The sequence below is a fragment of the Macrobrachium nipponense genome, chromosome 40 (assembly GCF_015104395.2).
Source record: "Macrobrachium nipponense isolate FS-2020 chromosome 40, ASM1510439v2, whole genome shotgun sequence".
Classification (NCBI taxonomy): domain Eukaryota; kingdom Metazoa; phylum Arthropoda; class Malacostraca; order Decapoda; family Palaemonidae; genus Macrobrachium; species Macrobrachium nipponense.
Window position 1 is genome coordinate 3,108,887 of NC_061101.1, and position 8,208 is coordinate 3,117,094.

An 8,208-nucleotide genomic window follows, 5' to 3' on the forward strand; every position below is an offset into this window, starting at 1 on the left:
ACGATTTTCTTGACTAAACTTAACCTTAAATAAAACAAAAAACAAAAAATACTGAGGCTAGAGGGCTGCAATTTGGTATGTTTGATGATTGGAGGGTGGATGATCAACATACCAATTTGCAGCTCTAGCCTCTGTATTCTTCATTTTATTTAAGGATAGAAAAAAGTTCAGACACAAAAAAACTGCGGACAGACAGACATAACTGAAAATAGGGGTTTTTATGAGATCACAGAAGTGGGAGGGATTTCTAGAGCCTTCATGTCAAAGAATGCCATATTTATACCCTACTACTATCTTCTCTCATCCTTTTGTTTAGCGTAATTAAACGAGCCTAAACAAGGTCGTGACTCATTTAGGAGAACGTTATCATAAATAAAGAAGATACGTTATCATACAAGGTACATATTCAGTAATGAATCCAATATACTAAACATTTTTATAATGCCTCTCTCCTTTATCGTAAGGAGTCATTTTCAAACTACAAATTGCATACGCAATTGCAACAGCCACAATACCCTCTTCACTCTCAGATTCTCCACACTCTTTGGTAGCGCTTGTCAACTCACTACAAAGCGAAGTGTTCTGAAGTCCGTAGCACGATTCGAACCCGCATACAGAGTATCAGAACGTGGACACGTTTGCTGATACTGACCACGAGGAGGTAGGTTTCATAAATTTAGGCTTCACAGGGTTTTTTTTATCTTTTTTTTCTTTTTTGGATAAACGTTTTTTTTTTTTTTTTTTTTTTTTTTCGCATCGATTCAATCTTTTCTGAAAGGAAGTATAACAAGGTTAAGCAACATTCAGAAATTAAACGCAATTTAACAGTTAAACAACCTTCAGCAATTATAACTTTCCAAGCAATTTAACAAGGTAAATAACCTTCAGTAATTAAAACTTTCCAAGCAATTTAACAAGGTTAAACAACCTCCAGTAATTATAACTTACAAGCAAGGTTGAACAAGGTTAAATAACTTCAGTAATTATAACTTTCCAAGCAATTTAACAAGGTTAAACAACCTCCAGTAATTATAACTTTCCAAGCAATTTAACAAGGCTAAACAACCTTCAGTAATTATAACTTTCCAAGCAATTTAACAAGGCTAAACAACCTTCAGTAATTATAACTTTCCAAGCAATTGAACAAGGCTAAACAACCTCCGTAATATAACTTTCCAAGCATTTAAACAAGGCTAAACAACCTCCAGTAATTATAACTTTCCAGGCAATTTAACAAGGCTAAACAACCTCCAGTAATTATAACTTTCCTAGCAATTTAACAAGGTTAAACAACCTTCAGTAATTATAAATTTCCAAGCAATTTAACAAGGCTAAACAACCTTCAGTAATTATAACTTTCCAAGCAATTTAACAAAGTTAAACAACCTCAGTAATTATAACCTTCCTAGCAATTTAACAAGGCTAAACAACCTCCAGTAATTATAACTTTCCAAGCAATTTAACAAGGCTAAACAACCTTCAGTAATTATAACTTTCCAAGCAATTTAACAAGGTTAAATAACCTTCAGTAATTATAACTTTCCAAGCAATTCAATAAAGTTAAATAACCTTCAGTAATTATAACTTTCCAAGCAAATTAACAAAGTTAAATAACCTTCAGTAATTATAACTTTCCACAAAATTTAACAAGGTTGAACAACCTAACAGTAATTATAACTTTTCCAAGCAATTTATCAAGGCTAAACAACCTTCAGTAATTATAACTTTCCAAGCAATTTAACAAAGTTAAGCAATCTTCAGTGAATTATAATTTTCAACGTAATTTAACAAGGTTAAACAACTCCAGTAATTATAACTTTCCTAGCAGTTTAACAAGGCTAAACAACCTTCAGTAATTATAACTTTCCAAGCAATTCAACAAAGTTAAATAACCTTCAGTAATTATAACTTTCCAAGCAATTCAACAAAGTTAAATAACCTTCAGTAATTATAACTTTCCAAGCAATTCAACAAAGTTAAATAACCTTCAGTAATTATAACTTTCCAAGCAATTTAACAAGGTTAAATAACAATCAGTAATTATAACTATCCAAGCAATTCAACAAAGTTAAATAACCCTTCAGTAATTATAACTTCTAGCAATTCAACAAAGTTAAATAACCTTCAGTAATTATAACTTTCCAAGCAATTCAACAAAGTAAATAACCTTCAGTAAATATAACTTTCCGAAGCAATTTAACAAGGTTAAACAACCTTCAGTAATTATAACTTTCCAAGCATTTTAACAAGGCTAAACAACCTTCAGTAATTATAACTTTCCAAGCATTTTAACAAGGCTAAACAACCTCAGTAAAATTATAACTTTCCAAGCAATTCAACAAAGTTAAATAACCTTCAGTAATTATAACTTTCCAAGCAATTCAACAAAGTTAAATAACCTTCAGTAATTATAACTTTCCAAGCAATTCAACAAAGTTAAATAACCTTCAGTAATTATAACTTTCCACGCATTTAACACGGTTTAAACAACCTTCAGTAATTATAACTTTCCAAGCATTTTAACAGCTAAACAACCTTCAGTAATTATAACTTTCCAAGCAATTCAACAAAGTTAAATAACCTTCAGTAATTATAACTTTCCAAGCAATTCAACAAAGTTAAATAACCTTCAGTAATTATAACTTTCCAAGCAATTCAACAAAGTTAAATAACCTTCAGTAATTATAACCTTTCCACAAAACAAATTTAACAAGGTTAAACAACCTTCAGTAATTATAACTTTCAAGCATTTTAACAAGGGCTAAATAACCTTCAGTAATTATAACTTTCCAAGCAATTTAACAAGGCTAAACAACCTTCAGTAATTATAACTTCCAAGCAATTTAACAAGGCTAAACAACCGTCAGTAATTATAACTTTCCAAGCAATTTAAACAAGGCTAAACAACCTTCAGTAATTATAACTTTCCAAGCATTTCAACAAAGTTAAATAACCTTCAGTAATTATAACTTTCCAAACATTTCAACAAGTTAGATAACCTTCAGTAATTATAACTTTCCAAGCATTTCAACAAAGTTTAAACAACCTTCAGTAATTATAAACTTTCCAAGCATTCCAACAAAGTTAAAATAACCTTCAGTAATTATAACTTTCCAAGCATTTTAACAAGGCTAAACAACCTTCAGTAATTATAACTTTCCAAGCAATTCAACTAAGTTAATAACCTTCAGTAAATTATAACTTTCCACGCATTTAACAGGTCTAACAACCTTCAGTAATTATAACTTTCCACGCAATTTAACAAGGTTGAACATCCTTCAGTAATTATAACTTTCCAAGCAATTTATCAAGGCTAAACAACCTTCAGTAATTATAACTTTCCAAGCAATTTAACAAAGTTAAGCAATCTTCAGTGATTATATTTTCAACGTAATTTAACAAGGTTAAACAACTCCAGTAATTATAACTTTCCTAGCAATTTAACAAGGCTACAACCTTCAGTAATTATAATTTCCAAGCAATTCAACAAAGTTAAATAACCTTCAGTAATTATAACTTTCCAAGCAATTCAACAAAGTTAAATACCTTCAGTAATTATAACTTTCCAGCAATTCAACAAAGTTAAATAAACTTCATTTAATTAAACTTTCCAAGCAGTTTTAACAAGGCTAAACAACCTTCAGTAATTATAAACTTTCCAAGCAACTCAACAAAGTTAAATAAACTTCAGTAATTATAGCTTTCCAAGCATTTTAACAAGGCTAAACAACCTTCAGTAATTATAACTTTCCAAGCAATTCAACAAAGTTAAATAACCTTCAGTAATTATAACTTTCCAATCAATTTAACAAAGTTAAAAATAACCTTCAGTAATTATAAACAATTTCCAAGCAACTTCAAGCAAAGTTAAATAACCTTTAGTAATTATAACTTTCCTAGCAATTTAACAAGGTTAAACAACCTTCAGTAATTATAACTTTCAAGCATTTTAACAAGGCTAAACAACCTTTAGTAAATTATAACTTTCCAAGCAATTTAAACAAAGTTAAATAACCTTCAGTAATTATAACTTTCCAAGCAATTCAACAAAGTTAAACAACCTTCAGTAACAATAACTTTCCAAGCAAATTAACAAAGTTAAATAAGCCTTCAGTAATTATAACTTTCCACGCAATTTAACAAGGTTTAAACAACCTTCAGTAATTATAACTTTCCAAGCATTTTAACAAGGCTAAACAACCTTCAGTAATTATAACTTTCCAAGCATTTCAACAAAGTTAAATAACCTTCAGTAATTATAACTTCCAAGATTTCAACAAAGTTAAATAACCTTCAGTAATTATACTTTCAAGCATTTCAACAAAGTTAAATAACCTTCAGTAATTATAACTTTCCAAGCAATTCAACAAAGTTAAATAACCTTCAGTAATTATAACTTTCCAAGCAATTCAACAAAGTTAAATAACCTTCAGTAATTATAACTTTCCAAGCAATTTAACAAGGCTAAACACCTTCAGTAATTATAACTTTCTACAATTTAACCAAAGTCTAACAACCTTCAGTAATTATAACTTTCCACGCAATTTAACAAAGTCTAACAAACTTCAGTAATTATACTTTCCAAGCAATTTAACAAGTTAAACAACCTTCAGTAATTATAACTTTCCAAGCAATTTAACAACAAGGCTAAACAACCTCCAGTAATTATAACTTTCCTAGCAATTTAACAAGGCTAAAACAACCTTCAGTAATTATAACTTTCCAAGCAATTCAACAAAGTTAAATTACCTTCAGTAATTATAACTTTCCACGCAATTTAACAAAGTCTAACAACCTTCAGTAATTATACTTTCCTAGCAATTTAAAAAACAAGGTTGAACAACCTTCAGTAATTATAACTTTCCAAGCAATTTAACAGAGCTAAACAACCTTCCAGTAATTATAACTTTCCAAGCAATTTAACAAAGTAAGCAATCTTCAGTGATTATAATTTTCAACGTAATTTAACAAGGTTAAACAACCTCCAGTAATTATAACTTCCTAGCAATTTACAAGGCTAAAAAAACAACAATTCAGTGATTATAACTTTCCAAGCCATTCAACAAAAGTTAAATAACCTTCTGTAATTATAAACTTTCCAAGCAATTCAACAAAGTTAAATAACCTTCAGTAATTATAACTTTCCAAGCAATTCAACAAAGTTAAATAACCTTCAGTAATTATAACTTTCCAAGCATTTTAACAAGGCTAAAAAACAAACTTCATAATTATAACTATCCAAGCAATTCAACAAAGTTAAATAACCTTCAGTAATTATAACTTTCCAAGCAATTCAACAAAGTTAAATAACCTTCAGTAATTATAACTTTCCAAGCAATTCAACAAAGTTAAATAACCTTCAGTAATTATAACTTTTTTTCCACGCAATTAACAAGGTTAAACAACCTTCAGTAATTATAACTTTCCAAGCATTTTAACAAGGCTAAACAATCTTCAGTAATTATAACTTTCCAAGCAATTTAACAAGGTTAAGCAATCTTCAGTGATTATAATTTTCAACGTAATTTAACAAGGTTAAACAACCTCCAGTAATTATAACTTTCCTAGCAATTTAACAAGGTTTTTAACTAAAAAACCTTCAGTTATAACTTTCTAAGCAATTCAACAAAGTTAAAATAACCTTCAGTAATTATAACTTTCCAAGCAATTCAACAAAGTTAAATAACCTTCAGTAATTATAACTTTCCAAGCAATTCAACAAAGTTAAATAACCTTCAGTAATTATAACTTCCACAAAATTTAACAAGGTTAAACAACTTCAGTAATTATAACTTTCCTAGCATTTTAACAAGGCTAAACAACCTCAGTAATTATAACTTTCCAAGCAATTCAACAAAGTTAAATAACCTTCAGTAATTATAACTTTCCAAGCAATTTAACAAAGTTAAATAACCTTCAGTAATTATAACTTTCCAAGCAATTCAACAAAGTTAAATAACCTTCAATAATTATAACTTTTCTACACAATTTAACAAGGTTAAACAACCTTCAGTAATTATAACCTTTCCAAGCGTTTAACAAGGCTAAAAAACAACCTTCAGTAATTATAACTTTCCAAGCAATTTAACAAGGCTAAACAACCTTCAGTAATTATAACTTTCCAAGCAATTTAACAAGGCTAAACAAGCTTCAGTAATTATAACTTTCCAAGCAATTTAACAAGGTTAAATAACCTTCAGTAATTATAACTTTCCAAGCAATTCAACAAAGTTAAATAACCTTCAGTAATTATAACTTTCCAAGCAATTCAACAAAGTTAAATAACCTTCAGTAATTATAACTTTCCAAGCATTTTTCAACAAAGTTAAATTACCTGCAGTTCATTATAACTAACTTTCCAAGCGCATTTGCAACAAAGTTAAACAACCGTCAGTAATTATAACTTTCCAGGCATTTCAACAAAGTTAAATAATCTTCAGTAATTATAACTTTCCAAGCAAATTTAACAAGGCTAAACAACCTTCAGTAATTATAACTTTCCAAGCAATTTAACAAAGTCTAAAAACAAACTTTCAGTAATTATAAACTTTCCACGCAATTTAACAAAGTCTAACAACCTTCAGTATTTATAACTTTCCTAGCAATTTAACAAAGTTAAACAACCTTCAGTAATTATAACTTTCCAAGCAATTTGTTAACAAGGCTAAACAAACCTTCAGTAATTATAACTTTTGTTCAAGCAATTTAAAACAAAGTCTAAACAACCTTCAGTAATTATAACTTTCCAAGCAATTTAACAAAGTTAAACAACCTTCCCAGTAATTATAACTTTCCAAGCAATTTAACAAGGCTAAACAACCTTCAGTAATTATAACTTTCCAAGCAATTCAACAAAGTTAAATAACCTTCAGTAATTATAACTTTCCAAGCATTTCAACAAAGTTAAACAACCTTCAGTAATTATATAAACTTTCCAAGCATTTCAACAAAGTTAAATAACCTTCAGTAATTATAACTTTCCAAGCAATTTAACAAAGTTAAACAACCTTCAGTAATTATAACTTTCCAAGCAATTTAACAAAGTTAAACAACCTTCAGTAATTATAACTTTCCACGCAATTTAACAAAGTTAAACAACCTCCAGTAATTATAACTTTCCACGCAATTTAACAAAGTAAACAACCTTCAGTAATTATAACTTTCCAAGCAATTCAACAACAAAGTTAAACAACCTTCAGTAATTATAACTTTCCAAGCAATTTAACAAAGTTAAACAACTTCAGTAATTATAACTTTCCAGCAATTTAACAAAGTTAAACAACCTTCAGTAATTATAACTTTCCAAGCAATTCAACAAAGTTAAATAACCTTCAGTAATTATAACTATCCAAGCAATTTAACAAAGTTAAATAACCTTCAGTAATTATAACTTTTCAAACAATTTAACAAAGTTAAACAAACTTCAGTAATTATTACTTTCCCCGCAAGCTTAACAAATTGAAACAACCTTCAGTAATTATAACTTCCAAGCAATTTAAAAACAAAGTTAAACAACCTTCAGTAACTATAATTTCCAAGCAAATTTAACAAAGTTAAAACAACCTTAACAAAGTTAAACTTAATAACCTTTCCAAGCAATTTAATTAAATTTAACAACTTTCCAGTTAATTTATACTTTCCCACGCAATTTAAACAAAGTTAAATTAACTTTCAGTAATTATTACTTTCCACGCAATTTAACAAAGTTAAACAACCTCCAGCAATCTAACCAGTTAAACACTTCCACGTTGCTAATTTTACGAGGAAAAGTATAATTTTTGTAAAAAAAAAAAAAAAAAAAAAAAAAACAAAAAAAAAAAAAAAAAAAAAAAAAAAAGGAAAACTATTCAAACATTTATAACCCTTTGTGTGACACCGCTTGTCATTAGCGGAAACATGAACAATGTTTATCACTAGTCACTGGTTGGTGGTGACTAATTTATAAGCGTCACGATGCCGTCATACTAAATTCATATATTTATAATAATACTCTCATCCGGGCATGGTTACTAAGTGCAGACGAATTTGTGTATACTTCTTTCTGTACATCTGCGGTGTATATTGCCTTGTTAGCGAGCATTATCGCACTACGGTGACTGTATGATAAGCATTCTTCTTCTAGTCATTTGTAACCAGATTCTGAAGCTGATATTGCTAGATTTTGGTAATGAATTAGAAAAATGATGACATTGGAGGTATCATCTGAAA